The sequence below is a fragment of the Vidua macroura genome, chromosome 4 (assembly GCF_024509145.1).
Source record: "Vidua macroura isolate BioBank_ID:100142 chromosome 4, ASM2450914v1, whole genome shotgun sequence".
Classification (NCBI taxonomy): Eukaryota; Metazoa; Chordata; class Aves; order Passeriformes; family Viduidae; genus Vidua; species Vidua macroura.
The window spans coordinates 73,408,417-73,424,245 of NC_071574.1; positions in this window are offsets into that span (position 1 = coordinate 73,408,417).

Here is a 15,829-nt window from a genome sequence, read left to right on the forward strand (position 1 = left end):
TGCTATTTTTTCCCCCTTTTGTTGCTCTTGCTCCTTCTAGAAGCGCCAAAGGTGCCGGGTTTGCTCTTCCTCCCCCCCTTCCTCCCCTCCGCTCCTCTCCCGGCCGGATTTTGCGATACTTTCCGCCGGCCTGTCGCGGCTGCGGGCTGCGGAGCGGGAGGTGGATGCCGGCTCCTCCCGCGGCAGAGCGAGCGGCCGGGAGGAGAAGGCAAAGGCCGTGAGGAGCTGCCTCCCTCCAGCGCTCAGCCACCCCAGCGCAGGGCTCCCACCCAGCCCGGCGTGAGGCAGGCTCGGAGCTGGGCTGCGGAAGGCAGATCCGTGCTGCAAAGCCCACCGGCTCCCAGGGGGAAGCTTTCCGAGCGGGCTCGGCAGGATCGGGAGGGATCCTGGCAGCGCCTCCACCCCCGAGCATCCTCAGCCCTGCCGGGGTGAAGGCTCTGCGGGGAGCCGGCCTGGCCGTGCCGCCTGCCCTGCTCGGCTGCTCGGAGCTTTCAGCATTGCTTTGGAGCTGATCCTGGACGGGCAGGGCTGCCGTGGGGAGCGGATTGTCACCGGCCTCCGGCAGGGCTGCTGTGGGGAGCGGATTGTCACCGGCCCCCGGCAGGGCTGCGGTGGGGAGGGGAAGGTTTGCTCTGGGCATTTTGGCTGCTTGGGCTCAAACCCGCGGCGAAGGATGTTCAGACAAATATTTGGGGTGCAAACCCGCTGTTTATACTGCACACAGCAGCTCAGGTGAGCTCGGCGTGCAGGGGGGGGGCTGTGCTGGAGAAGAGGAGGGGCCCCTCCCGAAATGCCCGTTCCCTGCTTTACAGCCCTGCTGGCAGGCCAGATGTGCTGGGGCTGTGCCCCAGATGTGCTGGGGCTGTGCCCCGTGCCCGGGGCCGTGCCAGGCCCGGCCCAGCTGGCAGCAGCAGGTGAAGGGCTCTGCTCCCGAGCTATTCCTGGCTCCAGGATGAGTCACGGCCTCACCTTGGGCAGATCCCCGGGATTTGTGTCTCGCAGCACCTCCCCTCACCGCGGGTAGCTGCTGCCTCTGCAATCGCACCCAGAGCCCCGGCACAGAGGCAAGGAGGCAACAAACCCCCCCTGGGCATTCAGGGAATGAGCCCTGAGGGCTGGGCTGGAAATAAAAGAGGGGATGGAGAGATGCAGGCAATGACCAGAGCGTGGAAGTGTTCAGTGGCATCCCGTCATTCCCCGTTTGTCCCCTCACAGGAGATGAGGGGAGCCCAGGGCAATGGCCAGACCATGGGTTTCAGTAAATCAAAGGCAAAACTTCACCCTGCAGTGCTCGGTGGCCCTGGAGCTTCAGGACATCATGGGGACCAGGATGGTGACCAGGTTGGAAATATTCCCCTGTGGCCCCTGAAGACAAGCCCAACCTGCTGTGGGTCCTGGAACTCTTCCCCACCTCTCCTTGGCTGCACTGCTGGGGCCACCAGGCCTCGGGCACTCTGGCTGATTTGGCTGTGCCCATCTGGCCTGTCAGGGATGTCAGAGGATTGCAGGGTCTCCAGTCTGGGTCTTTTCCAAGCACACCCTGGGACAGCTCTGCTGCCAGCAGCTTCCCTTCCATGGAAAACAGTGTCCTTCCTTTGGGACAGCACCACGGGAGCCTCCCTGCCACAGCCACAGGGCAGCTCTCATAAACCTCCCCTCACCCTCCGAGCTGGTCCTGAAACAGTGGCAGTGGCTGAGCTCCCCAGGGGAGAAAATCAGCCTTCGTTGTGTGGTTTATAAACCTGTGCAGAGGGGCTGCAAGGGCCCTGCCCGATGTCCCCACCCCCCCTGGATGAATGCTTTCATCCTTTAAGCCCGGTATAAATAGAGATTTCTATCGAAAAGCCTTTTATGTTGTGTTTTTTATGACAAGCCCTGAACCAGCCTGGAGTGTCCCTGTGGGACGGGAGCGGGGTGGCCGTGGAGGTGACACCAGGCGTGAGCTAATGGGCAAACGTGACCGCGGCCGAGCCAAGGCTGGCTCGGGCTCTGGCACCGCATCCCCGTGCCAGAAGGGGCTCCTGGCTGCCGAGGAGGCGGGATTGCCTTCCTGGGGGGAACTGTGTCGTCACAAGGAGCAGGAGGAAATCCGCGCCGTGTCCCGCTCCCCCCGCCGCTCCCGCCCCGGGGGCCAGGCCCGGGCTGTGCTCGGTTTTTGGGGTTCCCTCTCTTGGACGCTGCAGGAGGCTTTGGCCGAGGTGTTTGGCTCTGGAGAGCGCTGGGGCAGCTCCCAGCCCAGGGCCGGCCGGGCACGGGGATTTGGGAGCTGGGAGCGTCCGTGGGGCAGCGGAACGCCCCCAGAGCAGGGGCTGGCTGTGCCCCAGATGGAGTTGGGGGTCTCTGGGCTTTCCAGGGGCTCGGGCGGCTCCAGCCCTCCCGAATGCTCCGTGGGCTCCCCCGGTGCGGCCATCTGCACCCGGCTGGGCTCCTGCCCACCTCCGGGTCCTGCCTGGCCAGCTCCTCGCTGCTCCTGCTGGCCCGGAGCGGGGCCAGCTGGGCCCCAGGGTCACCTCTGTGCTGCCACCACCCCATTGCGATGGCACAGCCGCCTCCTTCCCTCCCAGCTCCCTCCGTGCTGCCAGCCGGGGCTCCAGCACGGAAATCCAGCCCCAGTTCTTGGCTCTGTCTGGTTTCTCCCCCGGTTTTCATCTTTGGAGGCCTGGCTTGGTTATAACCCGGCAGGTTTTGGCAGGGGTTGGATGCTCCCGGGACTCCCAGCCCTGTTTAAGGGAGAATCTACCACGGAAAGGAGGAGAATCATCCTCTTCCCCCCACCTTGCCTTGCCACGAGTCAGAGAGGAGCCGGGGGAAGCTCTGGAATAGCTTTTCCCACTGGAACGCGAGCCCCAGGCAGGGGCAGAGACGGGCAGTGCTGATGTGAGACTGGAATTCATTTTTCCAAAGGGATGGGCTGAGGGTTGGTTCACGGCAGTGCTGCTTTGGCAGCCAAACTCGGGGCTGTGTGCCCAGAGCGCACAGGCAGCTGGGGAAAGGTGCAAATCCCAGGTGTCTTCCCCAGGCTCTGAATGGCTCGGGCACCTCTGCAGCACCCCATGCCCCACATTCAGCGCTCCTCAGGGCATTTTCCCCCTGATTCCTCTTGGAACCCTCTCCATTTCCTGTGCTGGGAGATGATGCAAGGTTTAGGTGTGAAGAAATCCCTGTTTCTGTGCCTTTGGAGCGTTCCCAGTGTTCCCAGCCCTGCAGGCTCAGAAGAGCCCCCGAGCCACGGCTGTGTGCTGGATCCAGGCTGCTCGTGCCCCCCTCCAGGGCAGCAGAACCCCTCTGTGCTGCTGGGCAGAGCTGGGCAATTCCCTGCTGGAACACACAGCCCTTCCAAGGCTTCTCCCACGGACAAGACAAGCTCTGCTGGCTCTGAGCTGCCGGTCCTCAATATTCCAGAGGATGCTGCTGGAATTCCAAAGTGGTTTTTGGCCCTGGAAGCTGAGGGAAAGACAGCAACCCCCGGCACTTCCCACCTCCCCAGCACTTCCATCCCTCTTGGAACAGCGTCCCTTGGAATCTCTGCCCCTGCCCAGGTTTGCTCTGCAGAGGGGGCGGAGCAGCCGATGGCATTTTAAAGGAATTTTATTTTATTTTAAAGGTATTTTAAAGGAATCTCCCGTGGAAGTGCTGCTGATTCCCCCCGTGGCACGAGGGGCAGGGGAGGGCACCCAAAGGGGCCCTGCAGCACCCACGGCTCAGCAGCTGCTGTTTGGGTGCTGCACCCAACCCTGGAATTCCCTTCCCACCCCCCAGAACATCTCCTTTGTGCCACCCCCACCGAAGCCACACCAAAGCCAAGCCCAGAGCCCAAACCCTGCAGTGAGCACCCAGAGCTGCCTCTGCCGGGTCTCGGGGTGCAGAAGGGAAGGAGCAGATTCCAAGCTCTGGGAGCTGGCCATGGATGTCCCAGGGGCTGGGTGGCACACGGTGACAGTGATTCCTGCCGGGGTGGCCACGGAGAGCTCAGGGATGGGGCACTGGATCAGAGAAGCCCCGAATGGTTTGGGCTGGGAAGGGACATTAAACCCCATCCCAGGTCAGGGACACCTCCCACTGCCCCAGGTGGGTCCAAGCCCCAGGGTCCAGCCTGGCCTGGGACATTCCAGGGATCCAGGGGCAGCCACAGCTACTCTGGGAATTCCAGCCCAGCCCCTCCCCGCCCTCCCAGCCAGGAATTCCTTATTCCCACGATCCCATCCAGCCCTCTGGGGTGCGGATCTCATCTCCCCGCCCTCCCTCTCCTGCTCCATCCATCTCCCCTTCCCGGAGAACTTCCAGAAGAAGGCAGAGCTCGGCATTGCCATGGAAACTGGCCCAGGCCCAGCGGCTCCCCGGGCCCGTTCCTGGTGCTGCAGAGGATGCTCCAGAGGCACGGGAGACACCCTGCAGAGCTGGCCCGGGGGCTCACGGCCCCCTCCCGCTGTCCCCAGCCCTGGGCAGGGGGAGGCAGGGATGCTCCAAGGGTTTTTCCCGGGAGGATTTTCCTCAGGCTGCCCGGGCAGCCTCAGCAGATTCAGCACGTGAGGCTCTGTGAAATGCCTGCCCAAAGGGGCCCTTTATTTTTAATTACTGGCCACGAGGCTGGAATTTCAGAGCCCGGGCCAGGTGCAGGTCAGGCTGGATGGTTATCTCCCTCCTGGTTTTAGGTTGCTGCACCTCTCTACATCCTCCGGGTGCTCTGCTGGCCACCACAGCTCTCCCTGCCCCTGCAATTCACGGATTCCTTCACTGCACCCTTGCTTTTTTACCCCAAGCTGCTGATTTTGGGGTAAAACCCCTGAAATGTGGCTGCTGCCTGCAGTTCTGGAGTGACACTGACTACAGGAATGGCAGAGCAGCTTGGCAAAGCAGCGCTCCTAAAAATAGGCAACAGTCAGAAATAATCTCTGCTGCCCCCCAAACTACCAAATCCCAGCCCGGGCTAAAGGCACGGCGCTGATTCTGGCAGCCCTGGATCAGCCAGGGGCAGCAGGAGCGGGGCTCCTCTTCCCTCCTTCCCCACACGCCCTAACCCCGGTGCTTTTAGCGTGGTTTTGCACACAGCAGCCAGGGCAGGAGGATTAACCAGGGTGAGCACGGGGCCGAGGCCAGGGCTCCCAGGAACGCCAGGATTTGGCTCCAGCAAAGTCAGAAATTGGAGGGGATAATTTTCTCACCTTCTTTCTAAAACCACCTTTTATCCTGAGAGTTTGTGTGCCTGGATGGAATGACTGGGAAGCTGCAAGCATTTCCATGACTTTCAGATTGAATGAAATGATTCATTGAGCCCCAAATAGGTCTTTCTTCATTTATCTCACGCTGATTTTAATCACCTCTAAACAAATTGTGCATATTTTTAAATAAACCATGTTTTAAACCAAATCACTGGACTGCTTTATTTAGAAAAAGCCCGGAGCAAAACGCTGAACTTTAATTTTTTAGTTTTCAGCTGAAGCTCCCCAGCGAGCCCTGGGCCTCGTTAGGCTCCTAATTAGCTTCAGGCCCCCCAGTGCCCCCGTGGATGCAAACCACGAGGGCTGTGTGTGCCCCCTGGCTCCTCCTGCTCGGCCCCGCCGGGCAGGGGTTTTAGGGCAGGGGTTTTAGGGCAGGGCTTTTGGGGCAGGGCTTTTGGGGCAGGGGTTTTAGGGCAGGCAGGGGCTCAGGGACCCTGGGGCTGCCAGGAGAGAAGGTGAGAAGTGCTGGGATGGCACCGGTGTGTGGGGATGGCAGAGGTGTTTTGGGGACAATGAGGTGTGCTGGGATAGGCCAGGTGTGCTGCAGGGCCCAGGTGTGTTGGGGACAGTGAGGTATTTTAGGAACAATGAGGTGTGTGGGGATAATGAGATGTGTGGGGATGGCACTGGTGTTTTGGGATGTGGCAGAGGTGTTTTGGGGACAATGAGGTGTGTGGGGGCCCCGAGGTGTGTGGGGACACCGAGGTGTGTGGGGATGGCACAGGTGTGTGGGGACACCGAGGTGCACAGGGGCAATGAGGTATGTCAGGATGGCCCAGGTGTGTGGGGACACTGAGGTGTGTGGGGACACTGAGGTGTGTGGGGACACTGAGGTGTGCTGGGATGGCACAGGTGTGTGGGGACACTGAGGTGCACAGGGACACTGAGGTGTGTGGGGACCCCGAGGTGTGTGGGGACCCCGAGGTGTGTGGGGACCCCGAGGTGTGTGGGGACACTGAGGTGTGCTGGGACCCCGAGGTGTGTGGGGACCCCGAGGTGTTTGGGGACCCCGAGGTGTTTGGGGACCCCGAGGTGCACAGGGACACTGAGGTGTGTGGGGACACTGAGGTGCACAGGGACACTGAGGTGTGTGGGGACCCCGAGGTGCACAGGGACACCGCCCGGGTGAGATGCCAACGCCAGCCCCGCAATCAGATCAAGGTGTTCCTTAAGGAGCCGTCGGAATCAGCCCCTGGCGAGGGACAGGGCACAAAAGCTGAGCTGGGCAGACAGGGAGGAGCCCTTTCCTCAGCCTGGGACAGGAAAAAGCCTCCAGGTGGCTTTGTCCCCACCTGCCCACCTTGCCCGGGCAGCCATCCAGTTTCCACACCCAGTTTTGCAGTGCCCACGGGGATTACTGGGAACTGAGGTCGGCCTGGGGATGAGCAGGGAGCTCCTGCCCAGGCTCGAGGGGGTTGTGCCAGGTCCTGCAGGTTGCCCAGGACGTCCCTGAACATGCCGGGGTGCCCGTGGACCCCCCCCGGATCACAAGGAGGGAACACACACCTGGCCCGGCCCCGCTCGGAAATGAATTTATCCAGCAGCTTTTCATTTGTGAGAGTTATTTGCTTCCCTGACCAGCTCATTGCTCCTTTTCAGGAAAGCTTCCAAGAATGTGGAGAGGAGCTCTCCAGAATCGTTAATCAGGGCAGCAGGGAGATTTATTAACTCTGCTCTCCGTGCAATAAACCCATCAGGCTCCGAAGGCAGCTCTGTGCCATCAATTCCTCCTCCAAATCTGAAGGCTGTAACCAAGGCAGGTCCTCCAGCCAGCCCTGACTGATTGCTTGTGGCTGCAGTGTTGTGATCCTGACTCGACTCCAGAATCCAGGAGTGAAATGAGAGCAGTCCTTTTTTTTAGCATTAATTACATTAACAAAACTCAATGATATTCATGCCAAGGGTTGGGAGTGCAGGGATATCCGTGGAACTCCTCAAATGAGCTGCTTTGGTGTGTAATTAGGAAAACTCTGAGCTCTAGTGTGGGATGTGAATGAACACAAATTAAATCTGTCCTGTGGTTCAGCCACAAGAGGAGCAGAATTTCCCCTCTCACTCCACTGGGCTGCCCAAGCCTGGGGAGAGGGGAAAAGCATCAGCTGAAAAGTGTAAATGCCAGAGGGCATTTCCTACCCCACAGTCCCATGGGGTGAGGAAGTGGCTGGCTCTGTCCTCAGCTGCACTCGGAGCGATGGACCCTGTGCAGGACCTGCCCCCATCCCCGAGGTGCTGGGACAAGGAGATGTCCCCGGGCTGCTCCAGCTCCTCCTGCTGTGCTCACACACTGAGCACCCTCCGGGCTCTGGGGCTGGAATCACGGGAATGTTTCTGTTGGAAAAGCCCCCCAAGACTGTGGAGTCCCCCAGCACTGCCACCACTGCCCCGTGTCCCCAAGGGCCACATCCACAGGGTGTGAAATCCCTGCAGGGGTGGGCACTCCACCCCTGCCCTGGGCAATCCCAATTCCTGAGCACCCTTCCCATGAGGAATTTCCCCAGTGCCCACCCCGAGGCTCCCCTGAGGCCGTTCCCTCTCCTCCTGTCCCTGTTCTCTGTTCCCAGCCCGAGCCCCCGGCTGTCCCCTCCTGGCAGGAGCTGTGCAGAGCCACAAGGTTCCCCCTGAGCCTCCTTTGCTCCAGGCTGAGCCCCTTCCCAGCTCCCTCAGGAACTCTCCAGCCCCTTCCCAGCTCCCTCAGGAACTCTCCAGCCCCTTCCCAGCTCCCTCAGGAACTCTCCAGCCCCTTCCCAGCTCCCTCAGGAACTCTCCAGCCCCTTCCCAGCTCCCTCAGGAACTCTCCAGCTCCTTCCCAGCTCCCTCAGGAACTCTCCAGCCCCTTCCCAGCTCCCTCAGGAACTCTCCAGCTCCCAGCAGACCATGGCACAGCACAGGTTTGCTCCCAGGTGCCCTCCAGGACTCTCCTCTCTGGGCAGACCCGGAGCTCCAAGCCCTGATCAGATCTCCAGGAGGGAGAAGGAAATGCTCTTGTCCCCCTGCTTTGTGCCCAGAGCTCTGCTGGGGGGCTCCAGGGGGACTCCTGGGCTACAAGGATTTCAGGGGGGCTCCTGGGTCACCCCACATGGACAGAGCAGGGCCTGGCCCTCGCTGCCCTCTGCCAACACAAATAAACAGAATTAGCCCCAAGCACAGAGTGCCTCCATGGAAACCCCAGGCAGGAGAACCTGGTGCTGGTTTAAGGGCAGTGCTGGAGCCTGTTGATGCTGTAAAGTTCCTTCCTTGAGCTCCCTTGTGGCACTGCTGTCCTGAGGAAAGCGGGATGTGGTCGCTGGAGGAGCTGCTGGGTGCGGGCAGGGCACAGACACAGGTCTGGGGTGATGGGACAGCCAGGGATGACAGATGCAGGCTCAGCTCACGCTGATTTCTCCTTCCCTGCTCCAGTTCACAACTAAAAATAAACAGGAGAAGGAGCTGAGTCTGCTTCAAGGAATTCTGGGACAATAGATAAATAAAAAATAAAAAGTGATGTTCCTGAGGGGAGACACTTCTAAAGCTTGATCACCTTTTTTAGTGCTGGCCCTTTGAGCCTCTGCCCAGGGAAAAATCACCAAGCAGTGATTCTCTGTGAAAAACAAACATTTCCCTCCCTTACCACAGGGAAATACCCAGAAATGAGGATTCAGTCAGAGCTGTGGACCCAAAGTGTTCAGGTAACACAAAGGTGACTCCCCAGATTGCTGGGTCTGCTTAGGAATAAAATAATTTTATTTCCCATTTTTAAATGCTTTCTGCTTCCAGGTCTGGGAGCAGTGCTCACCCTCAGCCCTGGCTGTTGTGATTCCCAGAATCTGGGTTAGGCAGTCCCTCTGTGCCAAGCAGAGGCTTTATTTGAACTGGGAAATCCTCTGGAAGTCCTGGCTCGTGTCTCTCCCATGCTCTGGCTCCATCCCAGCTCCTGCTGCAGGGAACCCTGGCCAGGCCCTGCCCCATCCCTGAGCACCAGCGTGGGCTGGGAGCTCTGGGGGGTGTCAGGACCTGCGACACAGCCAGCCAGCTCAGTGGCACGGTGGATGTGTCCCACTGCACTGGGAATGCCCTTTCCTGAAGGGATTTCAGCTCCAGAGCAATGGCTGATCCCAGGGTCGCTGGGACCACCCTCCCCGCAGGGCAGGACCTGCCCCGAGGGCTCTGCTGATGAAATCAGGATTGTCCCACACCTGGATGTGCCTTGGTGCTCCAGGGGAAAGGACCTGGCTGAACATCCTCACTCTGTGAGGGGAAAGGACCTGGCTGAACATCCTCACTCTGTGGCAAGCCCATTTCTTTTTCTTTCAGGATTTTTCATAGAGCAGCACAGAGGAAAGAAAGAGAAAACAATTTCTGTTCCTGCCCCTTGTTTTTCCCATGTGGAATGTGTTTGGAGAATTGTTTACCTGGGGGGATTGCTTGGTTGGATTCTGGTGAGGATTGTTTGGGGCTGGTGGCCAACCCAACCCACCTGTGGCTGGACTCTCAGGGTCACGAGTTGTGAGTGAGTTAAATTTGGTAGTTAGAAAAGTAGGTTTGTAGTTTTAGTATCTCCTTTAAATACTATATTAATGGATTACAGCATAGTTATAATAAAGAAATCATTCAGCCTTCTGAACTGGGGTCACACATCTGCATTTCTTCCCTCTGGGTTCACCTGCCTTTACAATACTGACTCCACAAAGGGAAAGGACCTGGCAGAACATCCTCAGTCCATGAGAGGAAAGGACCTGACTGAACATCCTCAGTCCAGGAAAGGAAAGGACCTGGCTGAACATCCTCACTCCAGAAGGGGAAAGGACCTGACTGAACATCCTCAGTCCAGGAAAGGAAAGGACCTGGCTGAACATCCTCAGTCCAGGAAAGGAAAGGACCTGACTGAACATCCTCAGTCCAGGAAAGGAAAGGACCTGGCTGAACATCCTCAGTCCAGGAAAGGAAAGGACCTGGCTGAACATCCTCACTCCAGGCCCTGTCTCCTCTGGAGAGGGAATCAGGTGAGTGCTCCAGAGCCCTGGGTTATCCAGCCCCGCCGGCTGAGGCTCCAGACACCTCCCCTGAGACAGCTTTGGGAGGGAATCCTGGAGTGGTTTGGGTTGGAGGGACCTTGAATCCCACCCAGAGCCACCCCTGCCATGGCAGGGACACCCCCACTGCCCCAGGTGCTCCAACCCCAAAGTCCAGCCTGGCCTGGGACACTGCCAGGGATCCAGGGGCAGCCACAGCTGCTCTGGGCAGACCCAGGAAGGTTTTCTGATGCCCTGGTGCAGAGGAACACAGTGAGATTTAATTCAGTAATGCAGAGAAGAGTTTTAGAGGGGACTGTGGGGTGAAAATGCCCCACCCAGCAGGGATGGGGACTTGGTTGGAACTGGACTGGGTGATGTCCAACATCCATTCCAGCCCTGATCACCTGGGATGATGCTGCCCTGCCTCTGACTTCGCACACAGACGTCTGGTGCTGTGCACAGCTGTGTTTCCTCAGTGACTGACTGAAATTCTCCTTTCCTCTTTTCCCAGTGGAAGAAATACTGTCGATTTCTCAGGAAATACCCATTTTCTGAATTTCCTGCTTTGTCCAAGGCATAATCCCTGTGTCCTCAGGGTCTGAATATGCTCGTGACTATTTACTCTTAGCTCTGAAACAACTGGTTCTGCTACAGTACATTTAAATATTTTCTGTTTTAACCTCCACATGGCATTTTCTTCTTGTTTTCCCTCTTTTTTTTTTTTGACTTCATCTTCAAACACTGATCATAAAAGCTGTAAATCCCAGGGAGCACTGGAAGCTCGAGGATTTCCGAGGAAGACGCGTGCCTGATTTGCAGGAGATGAAATGAGGTCACATTTTGCTGGCACTGCTGTGACCTTCCCGTGGTGCAAGGTTTGAAGGAGTGACATTGGAGGTGGTGAGTGGGCATTTTCTCCTGGTGATTGCAGCCTCTCCCTGCACTCGGGAATGAGGTGATGGATAATGTTTGCTGGTTCTCTGTGTGCTCCATAAAATGCTGGGCTGCTTTCCAAGCGTCAGGCTCCTGCCTGAGCCGAGCCTGGAACGTTTGTTAACTGCCAGGTTTCACTTCCCCTTTGTCATGGTTAAGGTCATGGGAAACAGGGAATACATTCCCATTTCCACGGAATCACAGGGCCAAGGCAGGCCCTGGAGCCATCTGACACAGAGGGGCTGACTCACGGAGCTGGCTGGTGCTGAGTTACCCTTCCCTGGAAGAGCCACGCTGGGGCTGTGGCTCCCCAGAGATGTTCAGAGCCTTTTGTGCTCAGTGCAGGACGCCTGTGTTTGCTGGGCATTCTCACAGAGCCACCAGGCTTCAGTCCTGGACAGGAACGGGATGGCTTGGCTTGGAAGGGACCTTAAAGCCCATCTCAGCCTGGCCCCTGCCGTGGCAGGGACACCTGCCACAGGAGCGGCTGAGCAAGGAGAAAAGCCAGGTTTTCCAAAGCTGGACTTTCCTGGGATAGGTGTCCACATTTGAGAGCACTCCAAAACGTTTTCTAATTTGGCAAAACAACATTTATTTCCTCCTCCTTTCATTCCTGAAAAACCACTGAACCGTTTTATCAGAAACTTTACACAAAATCTCAGGTGGGGAGGAACATTTGTCCCAGAAAATACTTGTCCAAACAATTCTAGTGTGGCAAAAGTTCTGAGGAGCTGGAAGGAGGTGTTGGAAAAGGGAAAAGCCAGGATGCCTTAATGAGCAGCTGGAGCAGGAGGAGGCAGCAGCAGGCTGTCCATGCAGGGCACAATAAATCAGCCTCACATCCAGGAAACATCACTGGAAACATTTCCCTTCTGTACCAGCAGCACTGGGGCTTTGCAGGGCCTGGAGGGGCTCCAGGAGAGCTGGAGAGGGACTGGGGACAAGGGACAGAGGGACAGGAGCCAGGGAATGGCTCCCACTGGGAAAGGGGAGATTGGGCTGGGATCTTGGCAAGGAATTCCTGGCTGGAACTGTGCCCAGTTCTGGCCCCTCCGCTTGGGAAGGACTTTGAGATGTTGGAGCTCATCCAGAGGGGGCAGCGAGGCTGGAGAGGGGCTGGGAACACAAACCCTGTGAGGAACGGCTGAGGGAGCTGGGGGGGCTCAGCCTGGAGAAAAGGAGACTCAGGGCTGACCTCAGCACTCTCACAGCTCCTGAGAGGTGCCTGTGGCCAGCTGGGCTTGGGCTCCTTCTCCAGGCACTGACAGAACCAGAGGTCACAGCCTGGAGCTGCACCAAGGGAAATACAGGCTGGAAATGAGGGAAAAGTGATTTCCAGAAAGGGTGAGAAAGTTCTGGAATGGCTGCCCGGGGAGGTGGTGGAGTCCCCATCCCTGGGGTGTTTAACAAAGCCTGGGTGTGGCACTGGGTGCCAGGGTTTGGTTGAGGTGCTGGGGCTGGGCTGGACTTGATGGTCCTGAAGGTCTCTTCCAGCCTGGTGGTTCTGTGGGAGGGTGGGGAGGGGCTGGGCTGGAATTCCCAGAGCAGCTGGGGCTGCCCCTGGATCCCTGGAGTGTCCCAGGCCAGGCTGGACACTGGGTTGGGAGCACCTGGGGCAGTGGGAGGTGTCCCTGCCATGGCAGGGGTGGCTCTGGGGGGGATTTAAGGTCCCTTCCCCCCCAGCCATCCTGGGACTCCCCGTAGGGCACATCCCCCTGTGTGCTCTGTGCAGCTGCCCCGGTCCCTGCCTGCCCTGCTCTGTCCCTTGGACATTGTGACCCTTGTGGCTCAGCTCCACTGCAGCAGGGAAAGGTCCCAAAAGGCAGGGACTTCTCCTTCCTAGGCAATTCCTGGGATTCCAGGCTCTTCCAGACCTGGGCTTTGTTCTGCTACAGAAAACCCCAAATTCGGGTCACAGGGATTTTCAGAGGAGCTTCTAAAATCCCAGCAGGGTGGATGGCAAGCAGCTCAGCCAAGGGCATCTTCCCTCACAGGTGGGAAGGCACAGAAACCCTGCTGACAGAACTGCTGAAAAGTCCCATACACCCAGAGCACTCAGGCCACCAGAGCTGATTTTCCACTGGCACATCCCGGGTGATCCCGTAGCCAAAAATGGCAGCTGGAAAAGCCACTGAGGGGACACAGCTCCTGGAATTCCTGCTGTAACTGAGTCCAGCAGTGACGTGGTGCTGGATCCGTGCTGAGCCAGGAGCAGTGACTCAGAGCTCGGCCCCTTTAGTCAGTGCCAGAGAGCTCAGGTTGGGGTTGGCACATCGTGGGCACGTCAGGGAACGGGAGCCCAACAGGGAAAAGGGCAACGGAGGGAAAGTGGGGCTGAGAAGGAGATGGGGGTGGAAAGGGCAACTTCTCACATAAGGAATGGTCTGGGAGATGAGAGAATGTCAGCCTGGACAGGTGGGGATGGGCAGGGGAGTGAACAGGGGGCAGTGCTAGGGAGACCAGGGAGGTCTGAGGTCCTGCAGAGCTGCAGCTCTGAATTGGGTCCCCTGATACTTCCTAGGGCTCTCATTAAGAGACTCTACAAAAATCGTCCCATGCTTGGGACATTCACAACATTTGGGTTATAAAGTGATAGAAAATCCTCAGCTGGGAGAGTCCCACAGGGATCATCCAGTGCCACCCCAGGCCCTGCCCAGACCCCCAAAATCCCACCCTGGCCATCCCTGGCAGCGCTGTCCAAAGGCTCCTGGAGCTCTGGCAGCCTCGGGGCCGTGCCCATTCCCTGGGGAGCCTGGGCAGTGCCAGCACCCTCTGGGGAAGAGCCTTTCCTTTTATCCAGCCTGACCTGCCCTGGCCCAGCTCCAGCGTTCCCTGTCCCAGAGGTGGGAGCTGCCCCCGCTGAGCTCAGTGTCCTCTGCTCCAGCTGAACGTCCCACGTGCCCTCAGCCATCCCTCACGTGGGTTCCCTCTGGACCCTTCCTCATCCTCGTGGCCCGTGGCTGAAGCTGCCCAAGGCTCCCAGGTATTGCTTTTATTCCTCTGAAGCGTGGAGGGCGAGCAGCAGAGGATGGAGGCGCAGCCACCCGAGCCTGGTTTCCAAGGGAGCCGAGCTCAGGGGCTCCGAGGCAGCCCCTGAGGACAGACGGGCATGAGGACAGACGGGTGACACCTGCCAGGTGCTGCTTCACACCCCCACGCTCAGAACGACCTCCCAGACACACGTCCCATCACAGGTCCCTGCTGACAGCTCTGACAGGGGTGTGCAAGGCCCAGCCTGGGACTGGAACAGGCAGGAGAGAAATGAAATGCACTTTTTAAATCAGTCCCCATTTGAGATTGGTTTCTGTATCGAAGGGAGCGGGGGAGAGCACAGAAAGGTTGGGGCAGCACAGCCAAAGTGCCACCGGGTGGGGATGGACAAAGCTGGGATCTGAGCCTGGTGTTGGGGTGCAGGTCTGAGCCTGGCTTTTGGGGTGCAGATCTGAGCCTGGTGTTGGGGTGCAGGTCTGAGCCTGGCTTTTGGGCTGCAAATCCAGGCCTGGCTTTTGGGCTGCAGATCTGAGCCTGGCTTTTGGGGTGCAGATCTCAGCCTGGCTTTTGGGGTGCAAATCTGGGCCTGGCTTTTGGGGTGCAAATCCAGGCTTGGATTTTGGGTGCAAATCCAGGCCTGGCTTTTGGGGTGCGAACCAGGAGCCGCCGCTGTGGATCAGTGTGTGACCCCTCCCAACGCTGCACTGGGGGCTGCAGTTTTGTCTTTGCGGGTGAAAAGAACCTGGAAGGACTCACTGGGGGCATTTGGCTCAGCAGCAGCACCTGCACAGGGCAGTGACAAATCCGATTTTAAATCAGGAGATGAAGTTCTGTGCTGGTGCACACGGGCTCTGTGTCTGTGCCCTGATTTGCTCAGGTGGGGTGAAAGGAGCCCAGCAAAGAGAAGCACCCGGTTTAGCCAGTTTAGGGCCCAGTTTAGCCAGTTTAGGGCCCAGCTTAGGACCCAGTTTAGCCAGTTTTGGGCTGTGGGTACTCCTGAGGCTCCACTGGCCATGTGGCAGCTCAGAGCCATCCAGGAGGGACAGCCACGTGCTGGCCAGCACAGCTGCTCACGCTGTGTGCCTCTTCTGCTTCAGCTTGGGCCGAGTGACGCGGAGCTGTATTCTGCACCCCGAAACCCAAGGGAAAGCTTTTCTTTGTTAGACCATGGCCAGGACCCAAGAACAACATCAGAGATAAAAATAATGATGCTAGTGGTGGTAACAAGGATGGGGCAGCAGGATGGGGACAGCTGTGCCCATCCAGCTGTGCCCAGGGCTCCACAGGGCCGAGTGTCACCCCGGGGCTGCTGGATCTGATTCCTGCAGGGAGCAGTGCTGGCAGGGGATCCCAAACCCTCTCTCCTGCTCCTGGCTCCTGCCCGGGTCCCTGCACAGCGGGGACAGGAGCTGCTCTGCTCACAGCAACCTGCATGTCGCCTGCAGCCAGCCCTGCCGGCTTCCCTGCCTGTGGAACGCGGGAGTGGAGACAGGGAGAGGGGATGTGAATTCCCATCTGCCTCACACGGCTGCTTTGGGCTTTAATTAATACTTACAAACGACTTAAAAAGCCACATATAGGAGCTGTTATGTAAGCAGGAGTTATTATTATTAAAAAAACATTACGAGCGAGTTATTAGTCTGACAGAGGAATTATCAGCGGAATTATATTTTTATCAATCATCTCACATTTCAT